This window comes from Erigeron canadensis, chromosome 6 (assembly GCF_010389155.1).
Source record: "Erigeron canadensis isolate Cc75 chromosome 6, C_canadensis_v1, whole genome shotgun sequence".
NCBI lineage: Eukaryota > Viridiplantae > Streptophyta > Magnoliopsida > Asterales > Asteraceae > Erigeron > Erigeron canadensis.
Genome location: NC_057766.1, coordinates 25694307 through 25719692, shown reverse-complemented (window position 1 = coordinate 25719692; position 25386 = coordinate 25694307). Strand labels below are relative to the sequence as shown.

The following is a 25386-nucleotide window of genomic DNA, read 5'->3' as shown; positions in this document are numbered from 1 at the left end:
TTTGTGTGCGAAATTAATTTTGAGAAGCTTGGTGGTGGTTTTGTGGTCTAATTCGAAGAAACAAGTGAGATATCAGCATTTTAAGTTTTCCAGTGAATTTTCCGACTAAAGTAAGCCGGAGAAGATGAAGATGATGACAACATAAAAGTAAATTTCATTTTCATCCTTGAACTTGTCATTTTTTGCACTTTCAGTCCCTCACGTGTTTTGCACGCGTCCGACTTAACGGCTGAAACTTAACGACGTTTGGCGAGGGACAATGATTGAAAAATCTGCCTACTTTAAGGTCAAAATTATAATTTTTTCACTTAAAGGACGAATAGTGCAAAACGTGACAAACGAAAAGTGTAATTTACTCTTAAATAAAACACGTGCAATTCTTTTCAATATATTATTTGGCTTCTTGTATCACTTGTCCACAATTTAACCTTCAGACTTGCATCAAATTTACAGAACATAACATTTAGACTTATAAGTAGAAACATGTTTTATTATTAAATAAATGCTGTTATAAAAAAAATAAAAATAAATAAAAAAATAAGAAAAGTAGAAACATGTTTTCCTACAATTTGAAGTAGTGCGCTGTGTGTGCAGTGCCCTAGAATGATTTATTTGGACATGTTCACATTATCACGTGTGTTCATATTTAGTGAACCCGTAAATTTGTTAAGTGTCGATCAGATGCAATACAAATTTATTTTGTTATTATCAATATCGATGTGTATTCATGCAATGTACTACTTGAAAGACTACCCAGCGTTACATTTTACTTCATGGATAAATAAAAGATCATTTCTAATAGAACATTTTAGTTACAACATGGGCTAGAAAATAAGACTGTTGGTTAGCTTTTTGATGATACCAAATCGTGACCTCTGTACGTATATATAGCAACAAAGAAATATACTTGTATCTTGCAAGCATAAGATGATTAAATTATTTCTTTTGTTGCCATTTGTTAGTAAATTAAGATAAATTTTATTTATTCTTTTTTTAAATAAATTCTTAAGCCCTCCATGTGTCTAGTTAATTTGATGATTAATCACTATCACTAGATTAAACTCGTACGTTGTATAAAATTGACTGATAACATGACAAAAAAGTAATTGATAATTACAATATTATTCGTATTTTATGATAGTATATAAAAAAAGGTCAGAATACGATGCAAATAATATGATTATGATTCTATATATATGATATATGTCAAATATATTATACCATGACTAATGAAATATAAGATTTATAAATCATAATTTTTTTTCTTTATTATCTACATCTTTTAAATATAATATAATAAGCAATCTCATTTGAAAAATCATAATTATCATTAAGTTAATTAAAAACACAATATAAAATATATAGACATTTTTTGCTCAAATAATACATAAATGATTTAAAAACATATATACTAAAAACATCAATGAGACTACCATGCAAAATATTTTACAAAGAAAGGCATTGAAAGATAGTTTTATTTAATAAGAGTTAAATGCAAGAACGGTCCTTGTGGTTTGTCACTTTTTACAACCGCAATCCCTCTTTTGATTTTTTTGCAACCTTGGTCCCTGAAGATATGTTTCAGTTGTAATGGTGGTCCCTCATTAACGAAACCGTTAGTTAGTGTCGTTAAGTTTCCATGTGACTGTGAGTAGCACATGAGAGGTATTAATATCCTTCCTCCAACATAAACAGAGGGGTGTTCAAAAGTATCCGTATCTTAATCATGATCCAAAATTCAATCTGATTTTCTTTGAAAAGTTGGATACAATAAATTTTGGATTCAAACTCGGATAGTGATTTTTGAAAAGTTAAATATCTAGATTTTTTATTATGGTTAAATTTCAATATCATTTTTTTAAAATTCGAAAATATCAAAAGATATCGAAAAATCCTAGTTTCAATATCCGAAAGTATCCAAAACGTTAGTCTCAATATCTAATAAAATGAATAATATGAAAATATCTATGATATTTTTTTTTCTAAAATTCAGATACTTGAGATATTTTTTTCTAGGATACTCATTTTTTTCTTTAAATTCGGCTATCCGAATTTTGGATATTCAAAATTACATATATTCAAAATTTCGGATAGTAGATTTGAATATCCGAAATATCTAAAATTTTCAAGATAAGATGGGAATAATATCTCTTTTAGATATCCAAAATTAGTCGAATATCCAACTTTTGGATATTCGAATATCCGAAGTTTTCAAAAATCTTTACCTAAATCTAAATCCAAATCTGAACCGAAACTTGAATATCCGATATTTCAAATAATATCGGATTAGATTTTTAAATAACGTGTTTGGATACAGATACTTTTGAACACCCCTATGTTTGTGTAGCTGGAAGTACATTAATACCCCTCATGTGCTACTCACATGAAAACTTAACGACACTAATTAACGATTCTGTTAGTGAGGGACCAACGTTGCAACTGAAACATATCTTCAGGGACCACGGTTGCAAAAAAATCAAGAGAGGGACTACCATTGCAAAAAGTGACAAACCACGGGGACCATTCTTGCATTTAACTCATTTAATAATGTAGTCCAACAATTAGTTATACACTAGATTTTAGACCCGTGTCCAGTGCTTATGACATTATCAAATAAGATGATTTGATAACTATTAGGAGTCATAATTTGAGTGACAATCATAAGTGTGAACATTAATACACAATGTTAATATATAAAAACAGAAGAAAAAAAAATTATACCTTTTGATTGAGAGATAACATTTGCTTTGAATGAAGTTCATATTCGTTTGAATTTAGGATTCAATTAAGATGATCGTAAATCAAACCTTAGTTATATATGGTGTTGGATTTATAATAAGGGTTTGTGGTTCCTATTGTATTTGGCTATAAGTATTTAATAGTTTTCTAATAACATAATAGTTTTCTTTAGGTAGAGTGGTAATTGTTGTATTATACTATGATGTACGGATTGATTATGTATGCTATATTATTATTTTTTCTCATATAGAATAATCAAAGTTGAAAAATTAAAATTGTTGATTTGAAATAGAATTAAAAAAAGGTAAATTATATTTAAATACATTAACTAAAATTTGTGCAACTTATATATCTTTGTCTCATATTAAATGTTCAATTTGAACTTATCAAGTTTTAAGCTTTCATTGATTAAATTCATGCAACTTAATATATTTTCTTTAGGTAGATCGAGTTTTACATTTATCTTTCATTGATATAATTTTCATCTACTATTATATAACACAAATAAAAATATTTATGGTCAAAGTTGGAAAAAAAAAGATTTCGAAAAAAATAAAATTGTTGGATTGAAATAGAATTAAAAAAAAAACAGTAAATTATATCTAAATACATTAACTAAAATTTGTAATCTCGTGTTTATAGACAAATAGATAAGGTTAACTAATTGATGTACACAACATCGAATTAAAGGTTTTGGATATATGGTAATTCATATAATTGACATATTTTAAATGGATAGATAGATGATTATTTAAATATATTGCATTAATTATTAAGTATGAAATAGGATTAGTCGTAATTGATTTTATATATATAATAAAAGTCAAGAAAAGTCAAAATTAGAATTTTAAGGAAATCAAGAGTTCTAATTGGTTAATAAACTATTAGAGCAACTATGTTAGTATAATAAAAGATATAAAACGGATTGAACTGAAATAGACAAAATAACTTATATTATTTATATATTAAATAATAATGCATTGGAACAAACATTATATTATTGGATATTTTATCTTAATAAAATGAGAACTTATTTTAAAAATAAGAGAAAGAGATATATGAGGCTCATATACTTTATCAAGTTTTTATGATCAAATTTTAATTCAAGTTAAACTAATGTAAAAGAGAAAATGGGATTCAAAGTTGTTTGTGAAAATAGAAAAAATTATGTAGATACCTCAAATTATAGTCGAACTGAAATGAAAATTACAAATGATAATTAAAGAAGAAGATAATCATAAAGCCAAATTAAAAATCAACGCGCACACACATATACTAGCACGATACCCGCACAATGTGGCGGTACTCATGATGACGACGATGTGGTGGTGTGGACGACTGTTGGTAATAGAATCGACGTCAATTGGTCTAGATAATTGATGTAAAAGTAACTGATTTAAAGGGTTAATAGAGATAGTTTAAAAGATAAAAAACTAATTGTGTAATTTAATTATTAAAGGCATTTTATACAATTCTCCCATGTAACTTTCAACAAGGGCTTGATGAGCGTTCATTTTGTGATTATTTCTCATATCTTTTGGCCGTGTTTTAATGCTTAGTTGAGTTTATAAATGTGAACTTTTGGCACTTAATTGGATGACATGTTATGATGGTTTCATGATGTGTGGAAGCGAAGGTAAACGCCTTAACTCAACTTAAAATGAGGCCACAAGACTTTCAGACGAAGACTAGCAAGCGGAACATAAAGAATTTTGAGGCCAATGTGAAGCAAACGACCTTGTGTTAGTATCGTGGGCATAACATCTTCATCCGGACTCCGTTGAACACGAGAGAAAGATATACAACGTTCGTATTGAAGTGTAAGACCAGCGCCGCTAGGATAAGCCACCAACTTTGCTCTTTTGCCAACCAGCGTCGTTGGTGTTCCCAACCAGCGCCGCTGGAAAGGTCGGGCAACTAGGGTTTTTGTCTGAAACCTATAAATACCCACTTAAAACCCCTAGAAAGTAACGAACATACAGGAGTCGTAACTAAAGTATTTCAAGCAGATCTAAAGGCTTATAACATCATCTAATCATCTGTGTGATCCTACATCATTCAGTAGATTCTTTCTTTATCTTTCTATTTTATTTACATAAATTGAACATGAATCATTCTAATGTCTTTTGTGTGGATTTGAACTACTTTATGGGTAGCTAAATACTTTTGCATCTATTTTGGTAATGTGATTATGTCGTGATATTTATAGTAGATTGTTGTTGTTTCTATGCTTAATTGCAGATCCATGATTATTGAGTCATACAATATTATTTGTTTTCATATACAAACTGATTTGTGATTTGTTTCAGGGCATCTGATCGGGTTTCTTAGAGTCATTAATCTGTTTTGCGAACATTAATTGGTCTATAATTAATGTGGTCTTCTGACTTGTAAGCGAGAAGGGATTGAAAACTAATAATTTGATTCAAGTAAACATGCGTTTTGTTAAATTGTTTTGATTGATTCGGCGAACAGAAACCGGATCTGAGTGATTGAAGCAATTAATTTCAAGTGACTTTTGGAATTTAACAAGGATCTTTACTTACTTAAAAGATTAAGTCATAATTACAAAACTCAGGTTTTTTAATGCATAACAATAAATTTAACGAGAATCTGTCAATAGGGTAATGTGAGTCTAACGAAAGTTATACTAAATAGTTTGGTGAATCTAACTAGAATCCGAACGTCAGAAAAGTTGTTCGACAATCTAAACTATTTTCTAAATTATCATGGCATGTGAACTGTTCCAAGTAGATGAGCTATATACTACATATATTTTTTTTGCTAATTTATTATCTATAAACACATATCAAATCAAAATAACGTACATTATAGCTATTTTGTTATTATGAAATTATCTTGAAAATTGTGTCACATTTACTCGTTTTAAGATAGAAGGAGTATTTATAATGATTTCCCAAATCTTTGTGTAGGCCATATATTTATAGCAAAATTATATAACATGTGCGACAATATCAATTAGTATCACCTAAACTTGACCTTCCCTCAACCCCACACTCTTTATTTCGACTCTGTCAGCACCCCTTTAACTCGCACATTAATTTTCCAAGTTTAGAAACTTGAATCAGGATATGTCAAACCCAAATAATCTCAATTCTTCGAATTGAGATTTTCTCAAAAAGTATTTTGCTATTATGAAATTATCTTTTAAAACTGTCTTATTCATAGGCATATATTTAGAGCAAAGTTATATAACAAGTGAGACAATATTAATTAAGATCGCCTAAACTTGACCTTGCTTCAACCCCGCACTTGTTATTTTGAATTTGTCAACGCCCCCTTAGTTAAACATTTGTTTTGCAAATTTAGAAACTTGAATCAGGATATGTCAAACCCAAATAATCTCAATTCTTCAAATTGAAAGTCTATTTTGTTTACTAATTATAAAAAAACAAATGAAATAAAAAATAAAATAAGAAAAAGTGGCATATCATAAACAACTTGTTACTACAAGAAAACATTGGATTACCCATGAAAATTACCCACAAATAATAATTAGTGGGTATCTACCCATGAATTACCCACGAATTACACATTAATGATTTAAAGTGATAAAAAGATTTACCTATAAATTTCTCATGTTTTTACCCATATAATTACCCACAAATATATATTTTGTGTGTAATTCGAGGTTAAAATATTCTAGCAAACATTTTTTTTATTTACTACCCACGAGTTTAACTTTCGTGTGTATCAATATGGGTAATATGGTGGTTAAATTTATGTTACCAACGAAATACCGACAACATTTATGTTGTGGGTAACGTTTTGTGGGTAACTGAATACGTACCAATTTTTTTTTTTTAGATTTTTTATATGATGATTTTTTATGTGTAATTTGTGGGTAAATATTTACTCACAATTTTGCCCATGTCTAATTTACATGTGTATTTTAAAAAAATTAAATTTGTGTGGGTGATTAATGGGTATATGTATAAACCATGAGTTTTCCCACGGTTTTATTTTTATGTTTATTTAGTATTTACGGTTTTATGTGGGTAATTTGTGGGTAAATACAACAAAACATGGTTATAAAATTAACCACTAGTTCAGTCGGTATTTACCCATTAATTACCCACGAGTTACACTTAAATTAATTAAAAGATTTATCCATTAATTTCGCATGTACCTATATAATTATCCATTAATGTATATTTCGTGTGTAACTTAAGGCTAAGAAATTCTAGCTAAGAATTCACTTATATATACCATCCATCAATGAATTTGGTTTTCGTGTGTACTAATTTGGGTAAATTTATGTTACCAATGAAATATCCATAATAACGTTTGTGGTTAATTTGTGGGTAACTAAATACATATAATTTAACGTGATTTCGGGGACAAGACGCAAGATAGATAGATTTATTTGGAGTTAATGAATAATTAAATCAAGTGAACGAAATATAAGGAATCTTAATATACAATAAAAGTCAACTACCAAAACCTCAATTAATCAATCATAACTCTTAATTCATCTAAATTATCAAATTAAATATGTGACTTAATTCAATTATTAAAATTAAGTTAGGAATTATATAAACTAAAATTAAATGTCGATAAAAAAACCCAAGAATATACATACATAGATTGAGATAAAATATAGATAATGATGAATTGTAACTCGCCCAAGGTTTTTTAAAAGTGTCGAAAAAACCAATAAGTAACCCTGAGTAGAAAACTTGTACGGGAGGGCGATCAAATAAAATCCACAATGTAGCAAAATGTGAGTAGTGGTACAAGATATGACCACACAAAGGTTGGATGAATCAAAAAGAAAAAAATTGTGAATAAACCAAAAAATCACATGCAATAAAGAAAACCCAAATGAGATACGATATGATAAAATCCAAATATTGATACGGAATGTTGTAATGTGGACGAATAGTATCTCGCCAAATATTCGCATCTCTCTACTTTGATAAAGTATGTAGACGTGGACGAGTTACTATTCACACCCCTTTACTTTAATAAAGTATATAATTATTTAAGAAACGTATAATGTATGCTAAAGTTGATTTATTTAAATATGTGGCCAAATTGAATATCTAGTAAACATATGGTGAATATTGTCATTCAAAAAAGCCTCTAGATAAATACAACTATTAAATAATTATAATTCTAGATAAATATAACAATTAAATAAGTTATATTTTTAGTTATTTTAAAAATCAATTGCCGACCTTTGGCTATTTTTTAAAAAATGCCACTTGTCAAAATAAATGTTTTATCTCTATTAATATATAATTTATATATATCTATATTCCGTCTATTTAGTTTATTAAGATAATAAAAAAAAATACTCACGACCAATTACAGAAGTCAAGACCAATCTTTTTCGACAATTGGTTTGTATATACGTCCAGTGTGACACACGTGGACAGTTGTATGTTGCGACAAAGATGAGAAGACAAAAACACTACAACGAATCTCGTCTACAAATAAGTATTGCAATTAAAAGATTACGTGATACTCATCAACAACTTTTGAAGCAACTAACAAAGGTAAATGTCATCTACCAACTCAACTTAGTTGGATATCAATGGACTTTACAATACACAAGACGGCGAAACGGAAGCTTAAGGAAGAAAATATGGAGCTTCGGAGATCTGAGCGTTGCTCACCTATTACAATGAGGTACTAGCGTCGCGCGTAGCTCCTAACAAGCGTCGGTCGTGGCCCTAAATTCAACACTGACTTTTCGCCTTATAAATAAAAGAATAAACCCTACGACTTAAAAGAGAGCAGATTTTAGCCACCAGACTAAAACCCTAGACCCTAGGTCAAATTTTGTAGCTTTCTAAGGGAATATAGAGTTCCAAACACCTCTTGATCTTCATCTTTGACCTAGATCTTGATTCTATTATATTTTTTATTGTTGGAAAACAATGTCTTTCATCTTTTCCCACTTTGTGATTCCATAAATGTCTTGCTAGTAGGCTAAAAACTTGTTTGGATTAATCTAATCATGTAGACTTTTATTTTACTTTGTTTAATGTTAGATTTGTTGGATTGTCTTTATAAGTTTTTGTAGATCCACTGTTGTCTAATTTTTCATATTGTCATTGGTTTTATATCTCAGTATTTTTGTTTTTTTCTTATTGATGTGTCTATAGTCTTTCACTAGGATTAAAAAGTTTGAGACGGAAAACGTTAATTGGTCTATGATTAATTGTAAAAGTGATTCTACTCTAGCGATTGAATCCAAAACCAATATAATTATAACTAGATAAACATGATGTTTAACAATGTCAAACGTGATTTGGTGACACGGAAACGTACACTATGACCACCGGAAAGAACTAATACATAGTTACTAGCTTAAGATCTATGTATAGTTAAAAGGTAAATCATAAACACAGGCTTGAACTAATAATGAGTAGCAGTGAATCTAGCGAGAATTTGTTTGTAAGTAGATGTGAGTCTAGCAACAACTCTGCTATTTTGGTTTGGTGAAACTAACGAAAACCTGAACCGTTAAAAGGTCTTCCAACAGTCTAGCATTAGATAGAGTAGTAATTGTCATAATACATGTGATCGGATATGCCAAACAAGTATTCTTATAATAATATTGTTCTCGAAGTTTAAGACCTAAACTACATAAGGCTTCTCACTAGTCCAAGTGGTTGTGGCCTTCCTTTATTTTTATTGTTTTATTAGTTTAATTAGGAAATCGTGACAACTCCAACCACTAGAACTACGCACATTATTAGATTAAGTATTGCAAACATCCCTGCGAACGATCCAGTACTTACCGTTGTTGGAATTTAATTTACCAAATAACAATAATGGGTCGGGTGACCGGCCCGGATTTAGTGACAAAATTTAAATTACTTAGCGGAAGTGTGTTAATAGACTATTAAAAACTATTCTAATATCCCTTTCCAAGATCCACATGCATTCAATATAAGTAACTTGAATAAATACAAAATAACCTCGTTGCGGTAAAGAAGATTCCTCATTGATGTAGAAGATTACAGAAACAAGATTTCGAGTGTAGAAATCCTCTAAGTGTGCGTATATGAATAATGTTTGCTAGGCACCTTTAAGCTTACGACCGCAACCAACCAAAACCCTTGTAATTCCACCTAGTGGAATTCAAACTCCTCTGTCTAGTAGAGGTCGAATTCTATAACCTTAGGGTTATTGATGAATTCGACACACTCGCAACAAAAGGAAGAAACCTTTTTGCTAAAACTAATTTAGGGTTTACCTAAAACCTTAAATAATTAAACCTAAAAAAATTTGGGATTTTGGTATTTTTGCTTTGTAATGTCGAACCACACAACAGAGAGAATCACTTTTTGTGCGTCTTTTTAATTAGGGTTTTCATTAACTATATGAATTATGAGGGTTTTCAAAGGGTTTATATATATAGGCATAGTTTCCTAATTATATTAAAAAATAAAAACCCTTTAATTCCTTTACATGGGAATTCCGACCCCCCCTCCCTTTCCTTAGGAACTTCGGTCATGAGACCTTAAGGGGGATGGACCGGACTTTCCATATATTAATTAATCCACTATAAGTTAAATTGGACCATTAACTAATTAATTATCAACCTATTAACTCAATTAATTAATTAAACATTTAAACTACTTTTAAGTTTTAATTACTAAGTTATTTATCCAATCAATTAAAAGTAACTTTAATCAACTTCTATAAATAACGTTTGTCGGTTTATTCATTTATCTTCGATTAACTCGCGTTAATTTATAAACCAATAATTTAATTAAAACTATTTAATTAAATGCGTAAATGATCAATTATCATTCCATAGCTTTATGGGTAAACATTATAGATGTGATATTGTGTATGACCATCCGGAGTCAAAGATCCGAAGACATATAGTTAGTCTGGTTTACGAAAGTTCACACAATTTTCAACAACCACAACACTAACTACATTTGATCGGGTCCAGTGTCTATTAGTGTGTCTTTAGTTTGAGGTATATATTTGTACAAACGATTATAATTTAAAAAAACTTTTTTTTTAACCCTAATTTGCACACATTAGTCCTAATGTTATGTCATTTTGGGCTTTTTGCTTTAGTCATAACGAGCAATAGTACTCGCGCAATGCAACGGTGAGATGGTGAGAGTGATAAGTCATAGGAAGTGATAAGTCATAGTGTGTGATAGCCAAATGACTTAGCCGTACGGGCTCCGTACTCGGATTTAAAAACTCGTCGAAAGTATATCAAATATATCTCTAATGAAAGAGCATGAAATTTTAAGAATACCCATACAATTTTTATAATTTATCCATATACGGTTTTTGAGATAAAAGATTTTGAATAAATTAGAGGAATAAAATGATTTATGGAGGAGAGAAAAAAAAATGAGTGGTTAAGACTTGAGAACAGAGAAAAAAATGAGTGGTTGAGATTTAAAGGTATTATAGGTATATTAGGTAGAGATGTTTAAATTAATAAATAAAGAATAAGGGTAATTTAGGTAGTTCAAATCGAGATTTTAAAAAAGGACAAAATACTTTATAAGATAATATAGATTGTATGGCTATAACTTTCAATTATTGGTCAATTTTTCTCTCTCTCTCTCTCTATATATATATATATGAGATTTTTTCTTGAAACTCTTTACTCCTTCACCCGTAACAAATACTCATTTCTACTTAGTTGTTTTCTTACTATATCCGGCTATTAAACCTGGTTTCCCTCTGCATATGGTAATAGAGAGTTTAGACAGCTTAGAGAGATCCTCAAAGGGTTAGTTTTCACTCTGTTTTGGGGACCCCCAAGACTGTTTTTCCCTGTGTTTCCTAGTCTATATAGGTCCAATCTCATCTACTAGCGCTTCTTCGTTGCTTAGTCGGGTCACATTCATCGATTTCTTTATATATATATATATATAAACGTCGTGCATGGATTTTTGTGTTGCTCACTGTTGCATACCTTTTTAGCAACACTAGCCCCTGTCATTAAATATGCTACAATAATAATCCCTCATCGTTAAAAAATGTTAAAATCTTTAGAGAGCTAACGGTTATTAAATTTTTTTATTAGCCCCTATCATATAATATGTTGCAATATTAGTATCATTTAAAAAAAATATTTAAAAATTCTAACAAGCACTAATTATTGTTAATTTCTGTTTGGGTGTTTAAGGGAGTAACAATAACGGCTTCAGATCAGGTCATTTTCTCTAACTGGGAGTTTAGTGTCTAATCATCATTAGATGTTATTTTGGTGTCTAAAATGAGTTACAATAGCTGCTGCTAACGAGCGTTGGATTGTAGTTTTTGTGTCAACTTAGTATTGTCTATTAATCTCCCAAATTAACAAAAAAAAAATGGTGATTTAAATTTTTGTTTTAAGTTTTTATATTGCCATATATTTTTAACTAAAATTGTCGTTCTTTCGATTGTTTTTGGCTTTTTACAACTTATTGTACAAGTTAATATGCTATACGCGTTCATTTGCATGTCTTTCTATTTTATAGAATGATTTATATAGTACTTTCTATTTTTATTTTTTTTATTTCACATATATTAGTATAAATCTTTGTATTTTACAATCATGTAGCAATTATATGATTTATTGAAGAAAAAATATAACGGGGAAAAGAAAGTTGATCACCTTTCTTTGGTCATTTACTTCTGTAGTACCCCGTCTTCCAAATGGTCCATTTGATTGTGAAATGCTACCTAAATTTGGTCCAATTATAACAAAGCATTTACTAGATGACATTTATTTTTATTTTTGGTAAATATATATATATACAACTGTAGATAAGGGAAACACAAACACCACCTATAAAAGCATCCCACAAAACAGGATACTCGAAAGCGATACCAAATTAATTATACTTTTTATTAAGATAAATCAATGGGAATTGTAAAATACATATTTAAAAGCATAATGTGCAACCAAATTAAACAATAAAAATACATGTTCAAAGAATAATGTATAACCATGAAGTTGTGCTAGGTGGATCGTGGATTGCATGCATCTTGCTATTTATTATTAATAGAGAATTATGTTTTTATGCTCTTTTTTTTTAAGTTTTTTTGTTTATGATTTTAGATTATTTTTTTCTGTTTGAAAGGTGTGAATTGAATTTACCAACAGATGTTCTAGATTATGTTATTTAAACTGAGTTTACGCTAAAGAACCCCTCACCCAATACCTAATAAGAGGAAAACCCATTAATAGTCTGCCCTAAAGGCACGACAATATATTAAGAAAAAATCTTACCTTCTAAGACTTGAACCTGAATTTCACCAAATCCAAACCCTTGTAGAAAGACTTCCTTACTTTATTTTGGGGTAAAAACTTCTTTACTTAGATATAATAAACTTTGAAACATTTAATTCGTGAAATAACATAAGTGTTACGCATTATAATAAGATTTTATATAAGGGTTCAATTTTGACAGTGATTGTTATATTTCCATTAGATAAAAATACATTTGTTTTTACTTGATTTTTGGGTTTTTTTTACCATAACATATTTCTTTGAATATTTGAATGGTGAGAGCATGTTCGTCTCACTTATCGGCCCTTACGTACTTCGAACAGGATGTCATTCGAATTTTCTGAAAACCACAGAGGAGGAAAAACCTCCTATTAATCCACCAAACGGCACGGCAATTAATATAAATAAAGTTTTCCCCTTCAGGATTCGAATCTGGGTCTCCCCAGTCCCAAAACCTTCATGGGAGGAATGGGATATCAGTATATCACTAAGGTTTTACCAGATAACATTTTTTTATTAATTGTTGGAATCAAGTATACGTGTATCGGTGTATGATGTTGTGTTCTTCATATTGGTCATTAAAGAAAGAAAACAGATGCTTAAAACAACGCCTAGATATGATAAATGAGACCCTGCAATGCGGGGTGTGTATCCCCTAATTGCATTAATGCAACTTATATTAGCTTTAGTGTTATTTTCAATTGGTTCAGCACCAGTACTTTTTTTTATACTATTATCACTCATCATATGTATACCAAACAATAAGATCATAATTCACCTACTCCTAGTTTCAAGATTTCAATTTTTGCGCAATATGTATATCAATAATAATGTTTAGGGTTGTTATCAAGTCGAGTCGAGCTCGAGTTTAGAATGGCTCGAGTTCGGCTCGATAGCTCAACGAGCTTTCAATGTGTAGGCTCGGCTCGTAAAGCTCGGAAAAGGCTCGAGCTTGGCTTGTGTCTATAAATATGGCTCGAGCTCAGCATGAAACTTGACTCGAAGCTCGAAAATAAATATACAATACAATTTATGCTATTGAAAGCTCGAAAATATGTATACATTTTTACACAAATTTCATATTAAAAAGCACCTATTAAGTTTTCATATATTGAAATGATCTCATTTTTAAAATTTTCACAATAAAGGGAACATCATTAGTTTAAACAACGTCCCTCCGTTAAGTGTCACGTCACCATTGCCATGTCATCAAATTTGCTAACGTGACATTTGACTTTCTATATATGATAAATACAACAAGATTATATGTTACGCCTTTTATATATATATATATATATATATAAAACTTCATTTAACTTTCTATAGATAAATATGTATTCAGTAAATACATATTTATACGACAACGCTGAATACTAATTTATTTCAAACGACACAATGGAAAAGCTAGAAATTTCGGCATGACCTCGTCGTAATATCAATAATAAAGACTTGCTAATTTTTAATCCACACAACCTATTTATAAACAACCAAAATACTTGACATGACTCAGTTTAACGGCTACATTGCCAACTTAAAGCAAATTACAAATTTAGTTCTAAAATATGGGCAAGTATTGTAACAAGCATAATATACTCGGCTGTAATTTAAAGATAACACTTGCTTAACCTTTGGCAAGTGCTCATCCACAGTTATGACTTTCCCCAAGCTTGTTTTATCCAGTTGCTCATCATTAAACATTATATCCTTTAGCACCTACATCATTATAATAAAAGAAATAAGCACATCGCTTAGTGAATATATAAAAAGTAAACATATGAATGTTCTGCATTATATAAACTGCGTGTATATCATACTGCATGAGATAAATTGCATGATAGTCTGCAAGTATAATCTGCTAGTTGTTCAGTTATATGGACCAGAATACACGTATATAGCTAACCTCCAAATAATCAACTCTGCCTCTGCCTGCTAAAATATAAGAGGGTTATTGTATCAAACTATAAGAAACTAAATAATACAACTATATACATAGAAGGATTAACTGCTATTCTTTAATAGTTCCCTTCTATAATGTCAACCCACATACATCTACAAAATCTGCACATTAGCCTTATACATCTAAATTTACATCACACAATTACATGGCAATCACATAAAGATCAAAGCATGTGTGATTACATAACATACACATTTACAGAACAAAACATCTAGATACACATAACAGCTTGACTAACACTATTCTACGATCACATAACAATTAAAGCACGTGTAGCTGCATCGCATACACACTTACACAACAAAACATCTAGGTAACACATTACTACTCCAACGAACAACATGGCTATCAAATTTCTAGCCTATTTAGCGTCCTAGCTTACAATTAAGTCGATTCAGCGTTATAATTATACCTCAATATACAACATCAACAGCCTAGATTCTGCATTTGGCATGATCATTATCTAAGGCCAATAACAATGGTTAACCGCAAATACGGGCTATTAATCTTCAAGCTACTTAATTATTACCTAAAACTTACAACTACAATAGAGATTCTGCTCATTTTATCAGCTTAATATTAATATCGATAACAAATTTCGCCACTAACTTCTCAATCACCATACTAATTACCATAACAACAATCGCATTGCTACAACTTAATTATCTTCATAACTTAAACAAAAATCATATCACATAACTAAACAAGACTACATATCAGCTACTACTATATTAGTACCAACTGCACCATTACATGGGACCAATCACACATATATAACACACTTCCATAGAATTCAATGTTACGGCTCAATCATTCATAATTTAATTAGTAACAGAAATTTCAACACATATTTTCAACAATTAAAACAACTAAACAAATACGACATTATATAACTATATTGATCATATAAGATTTCTTACGCACATCTGCCCTCACATGATCAACCTGCCAGTTCAAATCCTATATACTCACCTGCAGTCCTGCTACAACATGGATTTGTATTCCTCGAAATCCTTGGTTACCTATTAACCAAATCCATATAAATCATCAATATTGAGACATATCGTCTTTTCTAATTTTACTTTGCCTAATAGTTCCCAAGCCAGTTCTTTTCACTTCCTTATCATTATTTCATCATTACCTTACAAAATAGTAACTTTTCTTAAACTTTTTATGTTATATAACATGACACAAAAACTATCTCCAAATCTTACCAAGTTTTAATATATGCTTTATAGCTGAGCCCAGATACTAACAAATTAATATGGACCCAAACAACCACCTTTTTCTTGACCTAAAATATTTTTATATAACTATTAATCAAACTAGAAAACTAAGAAATAGTACCTTGATGTAGCCCAAGGGTTATTTTTCTTGCATAGTAAAGAACCCAGTATTATTTATCGAGATTGGTCAAGTGGTATTGAGTTATATTGAATATTGCAGAAAAAAGTGAAGAAAAAAAAATCAGTAGATAAGTATGAGAAGAGGTGAGAAGAGTTGGCTCCTCGATGTCAATGTAAGGCCGATGAATTGCTATCAAGTTTGGATGACACCTTCAAGTTCAGCTCGGTTATATATATGATCTTGCAGCATTTGGTTAGTTGAGTTTAAGGTTTTGAAAGTGAGAATTAGTTTTTCTAGATTCTGTCCAAATATAGCAAGAATGAATAGTGATGTTGGCATTCATAAATTTAGTCATGTCTTATATTTGTGTTTTACTCAGGTTCCCAGACCAGAATTGGAGCAGATTAAGCAAGAGATGCAAGATAAGGTATGTGCATGAAACGCCTATTATAAGTTGCAGAGTCAAAACTCAATAGCCGAAAGCTTGAACCTTCATGTCATTTACTACTTATTATCAGAGTCATTGGTCTTTTTCGGGTATAGCCGGTGTACTACAACCAAGTAGACGATTATGATTAAAACAATCTTTTTAACATATGCAAAGTGTTACCGTGTGTTTCTATCGTTTAACTTAATCATGCCATTTAGCCCATTGATGTGAAGCTGGCATCGGTGTTCATCGCTCAAAAGTAGACATGAGAAAGTATGTTTAGTTGTCAGTATTTTAAAAGTTAATTTGGAAGTTTTGTATTATTACAAATTAAAGTACATGATATAAACCGGTTTGTTAGCTAAGTGTCTGCTGAAATGTAGACTTTTGTTAACACCTGCAGGACTCGATTGCAGGACATGGAAAGGTATCAAGAAGCAATGGATAGTATTTTATAAGGTTAATAATACGAGTTTGACTAGAACCGCTACCATGAAGGCAATAGCCAAAACTCAAAAAGAGTGCAGTGAAAGCGACTCAACGGGTGCAAGTCCCGGTCTCCGAAGGGTGCCCTGACCTTGGTGTGGGAGAAGTTCGAATCAACAACAAGAAGTGATGATGGAAGTTACACTTATAATATTTCTGAAGTACAAAGCCTAAATTACAAGGCCTGCTTCATTTAAATTTAATTTTGATAGTTGTTGGACTATGTAACTGTATACATGGATGGTTTGTAACACACTTCAAAGGTTATCTAATGTTATTTCATTCCAAAATTTGTTTTACGTTACCTATGTATGTATATATCTCAAATATTTGGTCTTACTTTTGATTAACTTAATAAACTAATAACAAACTAATTACAAACCGTTTTATTAAAACTTACCCGCGAAAGACGTGAGATAAAACTCTATGTGGTCTACAAAGAAGTGTTTCAATGCTTGTGAAGATGAATATACCACTAAAAAAATCATGGCTTATTTCATTCAAGCTAGAAACATGCTTTGCTACAAATACGCTTAATGTCTTATATAAATCTCGGCTTAATATCTTTTGTTACTATTTTTAATATCTAATGTACAACTCTTACTTTGTCCGGTTTATATCTAATCTTATTTCATTACTTTCACATTATATATTTATATATAGCTAATATAATTTAGTGTTAAATTTCGTTGTTTAAAATCGATCCGCGGTTTCCCACGAAATAAGAAAAACCTCTAAATATTTTTATTTACCATTACTAAGAGGAGATATAAGATCATACCCTATAATGCATATAAATTTTCCCCTTCTACCAAATGCTCTTGGAGCATTAGTTAGTGAGCATTGAACGAACTTTATTTCTCTTAGAAAATGAATGAATGTAGTTAATACTTACTAAATCAATAAGGGGGGGGGGGGGGGGGGGGGGGGGTTAAGTGCACTAAAAAGTATGTAACTAAGACTGTAAAGTTATAGTGTGCACGTATACCATGTTACATAATTTGAACATTTTTAGAAAATTCGTGCATACAATAGAGGTTTTGAAAAGGGAAATAATAACTTACTGTACAATTTTTTTATTTATGTACCACAATGTACAAGTTTTATAACTGACTGTACAAGTCAATAATACATATTGGTGGTATATATATCAAATCTTGTGGTACAGATATCACCTCCTATAATAAAATGTATATAATAGTAATTAAACCAAATTAAATTCATACCAATGTGACAGTAGCCCAATAGCCCATTGATATTGTAAGACCCTCAATGAAAGCTTAGCCAGAAAAGACATACGTTCGAATCCAAGAGGGTGAAGATTTTATTCTTAATTAATTATTGTGTCGTTTAACGTGTATTAGGGGTATTCCATGTAAAGTCTGCAGTGGTATCGTCCCAAAATGAGTGTATGGACCGTTGGAGGTTAACAACTCGGCAATCGAACAATTAAAAAAAAAAAAGGAAAAGTTAGAAACATACCATTTTAAAATTAATTAATACTTATGTTTGTAATTTGAGAAACTCAAGATTCTTATAATTCTCAATAACTAATATTCCGGAAGTATTAATTAGCAAATCTTATGTTTTAATTGGGAAGTTTTTGGTCTAAAAGAATGTCGTTGGCATGAGATAAATATATTTGTTCTTAATTATGAATGTATTTTTAACTCAGTTCACCTATCATCTATACTTTTATACTATATTATAAAAAGATGGAAAATGCTAAATACAGCCCTAAGAGTTGTATTTAACGTGCATAAAAAAACTTGTACATTCCATATTAAAAATCCGCCCCTGATTTTCATGGTAAATGTACAAACAATTTATGCACCTTAAACACAGCCCTAATGGCTGTATTTAGCAAACCCCTAAAAAGATTAACCTTTTATTTTTGGAAATATTAAAAAATATGTAATATTTTCACTTACACCTTTTAAAATATTTTTAAATACACTACCTCCCTAATATTAATGATTAAATAATATTATCAATCCCTTATCTTTTAAAATATCTCCATTAACCCTTTACATCAATTATATACGTCACTCGACGTCTTATCCATCACCAATAGTCGCTTAATCATCACACCGTCGCTGTCACCATCGTTGTCACGATCACCGCAACATTTGCACGGGTAACGTGCTAGTAATGTTTAAATTTTTAAAATAGTACTAACCGTGTATAAAAGAATTGTATTTTTTAAATCAAAAACTTACTCTTAAAATTTATGATAAATATTATAATATTATGAATAAGTATTAGATGGATGTCCATATATGGTAACAATATCTTTGTATTATGTTAGAGAGATTTATTTCTTGGAGAAGCTACATCTTGTATCTATCTACTACTCCTTTATAATGATTATTCACCCCCTATTTTAAAAAAGGGTTAGAAAATAGTTAGATGGAAAATTACTAGATTGTCCTTAATAAACAACCCTTAAGGAAAGGGTTATTAGATATTACCAAAATTAACCTTAATGAATTAATTTACACTTTAAACCCTTATCTTCTAAAATATCACTATCACCATCGTATCAACTTACACGGTTAGACCACTCGACACCAATTGTCGATGTCATCGATCACCACCGTCACCGACATCACTAAACCACCGTCGCCGTCACCGTTGCTGCATTGCGCGGGTACAATGCTAGTATCTACCAATATATATATAACAAGGTGATAAATTCATTCCTAAACAAACAAAAACCCTTGGATGGATTTCATCTTTGATTTAGAGTCATTAGATCAAATTTAATTATTTCATCTTTTATTAATGACAATATTAATACTTATACTTTATATGATTTGTTAAAATATACCCTTAACATTAAAAATAGTATGAACTAACCTTCCTTAATTATATATATACGTAGATCTATAGAATTACATATAAAATAAAATTAGCTAATATAGGAATCTTCCTTACGTAAATTTATAAATCTATACAATAAGTTAGCTAATCCTTTTATTATACGTAGATCTATAGAATTACATATAAAATAAAACTAGCTAATTTAGGAATCTTCCTTAATTTTATACATATGTAAATTTATAAATCTATACACTAAATTAGCTAATCCTCTTAATCTTGAATCTTTTATATGTATAAGAATAGATATATTATAGTATTTGATGATTGATTTATTTCATAACTATATCTATATTCTATTCAACATATTAGCCGGAAACCTTTTGTTTAATGACATATACTAAATATTGTTGTTTGGAACCCTAACAGTGACATCCATGTTGGGTAGTATGTTAAAAGTTGGAACGGATGCACTCTTGCAGAACGTGAGTGATAACACGTACGCTCTTAGGCTCTAGAGGCAAATGCCTAAAAACCACAAGAAATCAATATTCACTATTGGGTCTCAAAGCCAACATCGTTTCTGCCAATTTCCCCAAAGAAGGCCTCAATTGGCCATTTGATCAAAGACCAAATGGTTTTATTAATCGAGAATCTAACCTTTTTGTTTTTTCAAAAAAACATACTGACCTACCAATACTATTTCTTTCATTTAACTAATTTAAATATTTTCACTTAATATAATATCTATAATAATGCTTTTAATGAAATTATTTGTAACATATATCAATCAACCCTAAGATAACTATATCACCCCCTTTTACATCAATTACGTTATTTTTACATCAATAAGTTAATAACTACAACGCTACTGCCGTCACCGCCACTACCACCACCACTTATCGTCATTGCCACCACCGGAGCACAACCACCATCACATTCCCCACCAACCGTCATTGTTGACGTTGTCACCACCACCACTACCCGCCATCGTCACCACACCGCCACATCATTTATTCTTAGATATATTTCTATGTTTTTAGTTATATCTTTTGATGAATAAACTGATGTCATAAATTAAATAAACTTTTGACTTAATATAGTAATACATAAATCTATTTAGCAAGTAATATATTTGATCAGCTTCAAACTTAGATTTTCCAATCTCAAAAGCCTAAATATTATTTAAATATCTAAATTGAATAAATAAATGAAATTATAAATACACATCCCTTTTTTAAATATGACCTTAGAGATTTTTATTTGCAAATTTACAAAATTTATCTTTTATAACTAATAAATTAGTATAATCTTCAAACATAATAATAATAATAATATAAAAGTAATAATCTATATATAAACAATAACATTTTAAATTTTGGGATGTTACAAGCAGGTAGTTACTACATTTAACTACAACTTTATTAAATCTCTCTTTTTAATCAAAATTCAAACACCCCGTCCTTCTAGAAATAGAAATGATAATTATACATTAGCTTTTGTGTATTAAGTCAACAAACAAACGTATTTGATTGACTTAATAAATTAAGACAATTAAAATTAAGTTGTGACTTTTAATTAAGACAGTACCAAACACTGTCTAACAGTACTTCCCTTTAGATTATGCTTTAAGAAAGTTTAGATTGGAAATAAGACAATTGTCCTTAATGACCCCTCAATGGAAAAAGTTATTATAAATTACCTAATTCGTTATTAATAAATAATTTATATTTTAAACTACTTACATCACTTGATATTGTCACCACCACTAATATTAACCGCCATTACTACCCGTTGCCGCCACCATCTCCGCATTACATGGGTACCGTGTTATAAAGATATAACATACATATCCTACAACCCATTTTTGATACACAAAATTTTCTAAATGATAATATCATCAAGTTTTAACATGTTTTATCGTCCATAAGTACTTGATTATGTTATAATGAAAATTTAATATATTTATCTCGCGTATTATGCGGGAAAATAATCTAGTAAACAAATGTATTAATGAGATTAATGATATTGAACTACATTCTCTCCATTTCTTCTGTGCCATTGTTTCTTTAGTTTTACAACATATAACTATTTGTTCACGTTAACCATAGCCCACAGGGTAGTCATTAGCATGACAATACATAGAGTGGAAGATGCAAGTTAATATCAAACCAAATACTTATATAAAAAAAAATTGATCGTATACTTGCCACGCAAGAAAAATGCATTATTTTTTCTTATCTATATTTATTTTTACTTCCTTAAAAAAATATTATGGCAATAATTCTTTGCGAACAACTTAAATATAGAAAGAATTATTGACATACTCACATTTACCCACATTCACTAATTTATAGAAACTATTTTCAAGAGTATGTTTTTTGAATCTGGTTGAATTCTCTTTGTTTCTTTTCCTAATTAAAGTTTGTGTATTAACTAAATTAAACCTCATACGTTATACGGGAAGAAATTATATGAGGCATTTAAAGATAGTTTTAGTAAATAATGTAATTGTACAATTAATAACCATAATTTTACACGTAAGACAAAATCTGAGCTGTCAACGGAAGATAATTGTTACATAAACACTTAACAATCATCTCTTAGTTATATAGAGAGATTCAGTGTAAACGTGTGGATTAAATTTGTAGTAAGATAAAACTTTTAATAAACTAATTCATAGTTAAATAAATTAATCTTAATCTTAATATATATATATATTATAAGACATTTGAACTAATTACTTATTAACCAATCAAATCGCTCAATTTCATCAAATTGGCTCTCGCTTTTGTCATTATTTAGATTAACTATAAATTAAAAACTCTAATAATCATTATCCAAATATATTATTATATTAGTATTTATATTAATTTGTAGAAAAAATCTCATTAGTTCACATTTTTTTTGTTTTACATCAATAATTTACACTTTTTAGCCCTCAATACTTAATTTATATTTATTTTTAGCATCAACTTGAGGAGATTTTTTTAAAAAGTTACAAAAGGTATTTATATTTAATTTTTTAAAGTTTCAATTGTCACTCAAATCAATAACCCTAATTGTTATCAAAGAGTATGAAAACAATCCTAATTGTTATCTAATTATCATAGGAAATGTGATTGAAAGTAAACTTATTCGTGTTATGAGTCCACATCATGATCAAATACATATACTTGAATGTCAAGTACAAGATCACAAGTATGTTTATATTTTAATTCCTAATTATCTTTAATACTAATATCAAATTATGAGTACAATTGGTTTAAAAAAAAATTATAATAAAGAAAATTATTGTAGCATGTGCCTTATGAAATGACTATGACAAATAATTTCATCAATATGTTTCAACTAATAATGACAGTGACGAACATGTTATTATTGTACTATAACTTGCAAAATATAACACTTATAACTGTATACGTTCAAAATTATAAGCTTTTATAAATTAAATGTATGAACATCTAATATTGATAATATCGTAACCCCATATCCAGTGTTAGAAACGGGTCTAAAATCTAGTTATCTACTATAATAAAGAAATATGATGTGAAAAGTATTTTTTTTGTCTTTATCTACGTTTTTAATATAAATAATATAATTAGCAATTAAGAAAACAAAAATGCATTTGGTAGAGTGGTTGGTCTTTATGGCTTTTCGATTGAAGGTCACGAGTTCAAGCCCTATCCCCTATCTTTTTTTGAGTTTTTTTTAATAGTAAAGTGCATTTTGGCACTTTTTTTTTTGCTTTTTACTTTTCATTTTCTCATGTTTCTCTTTTATTACTTTAACCACCTAACTTTATATAATTTATGTTTTTTTTAACCTTTTGTAACATTTTGTTTATTATATCTTTATCACATTTAACATTTTTTTCATAACTTTTTAAAATTCTATATATCTTGTTATTTACTATGTTTTTTTGTTCTTTTTTTTAAAAAATTTTTGTTGCATTATATATCCTTTGTATTCTTTTAAACATTTGTTTTTTTATACCTTTTTCATATATAACATTTGTTTTTTTTATAACTTATTCATTTAGTTTTTGTATTTTTTTTGTTTTTTTGGTTCTATATTTTATTTTTTGGTTTAGTATATATTCCTTTTGTATTTTTTTTAATAATTGGGTTTCAATATTCTTTGTTTTCCATAAATTTGTGATTTTTTTAACCCCACTCATAAATACAAACGTTTTCAAAAACATGGATGACATGAAATTCCTAAGTTGGATATAAAGTTGACTAAATAATAAAAATATAATTCATAAACTATTATGAATTGAAAATGAAACTGAAATGACCACAAATAGGGTCACTAATCCATTATAATATGCTAAAATATCTATAATTCTTTATAAATTAAAATGACCATTCATATTTTAGAAAATTTAACATTTTTTTATACTTAAGGATATTTTTGGTCAAAGTAGTTGTAGCCGGTAGCTATAACTTATTGTTGTAACTTTAGTTGAAACTGTAAATTGTAGCTTTTAGTTTGACATGTAAGCTGTATCTTTTATTTTTTAAAAGTGTTGGGTATGGTAACTGTAGCTGCAACTTTAAAGGTATTTGTGTAGCTTTTAAAGATTAAAAGTTTAATCGAAAAGTTAAAGCTCATGAAACGCTATTTCAACTCTTCTTTCATTTTGGAGATATTTCCTTCAAATAAAAGCTAAAGTTAGTTGCATCTAAACAAAGCTTTTAACACTTTAGAAGCTTTTAGTTTAAAATAAAACGCTAAAACCCCTAAAAAGCTCTTGAAAAGCTTGTGCCAAACATAGAAAAAATTAAATACCTTTATTTCTTAATTTAACTTTTGGTTACAAAAAGTTAAAATACCTTTAATTTTTAAATTACACTATGAGTCTTTTATCTTTTAAAAAAGTTTCATTAACCATTTACATCATTTATCTACACCACTGGACGCCGTCCACCACAAACAGTTGCCCGCGCCACCACACGCTTACCGCCATGATCATCGCCGTATTGCGTGTATACCGTACTAGTGTTTAATAAATGCACACTTTATTTGGAGCTAACTAACTAATAATTAACACTACAAACAAGTTATGGCAACACAAACCAAAATTTCAAGCACCTATTGATAAGGATCGAGGTCCGTATATATACCATTAATTTTTAATCGTACATCATCAAAAATGTTTTATATATTTGAACAGTTTAACATCGATCTTAAAGCCTATTTGGTGACGTAGAACTAAAACAAATTTCTTATACGGATCTATCACCCGATAAACTCACGAGCCTCATAAGTCATAACATCAATAACATGAATACACATATAACACATTATTGATTACTTAATTAATTAGCAACTCATGCAATAATTCACGAAATAAACATCGAGAGGATA

At 29.4% G+C, this 25386-nt stretch overlaps 1 long non-coding RNA gene across 1 annotated transcript; it reads left to right on the top strand.

Annotated features, from left to right (window-relative positions):
• The first annotated feature begins 15676 nt into the window (after positions 1-15676).
• LOC122605877 lies at positions 15677-17492 on the top strand. Its single transcript, XR_006324740.1, has 3 exons — positions 15677-16529; positions 16657-16704; positions 17111-17492. It is a non-coding gene; the product is annotated as an uncharacterized LOC122605877 (long non-coding RNA).
• Positions 17493-25386: the final 7894 nt, after the last annotated feature.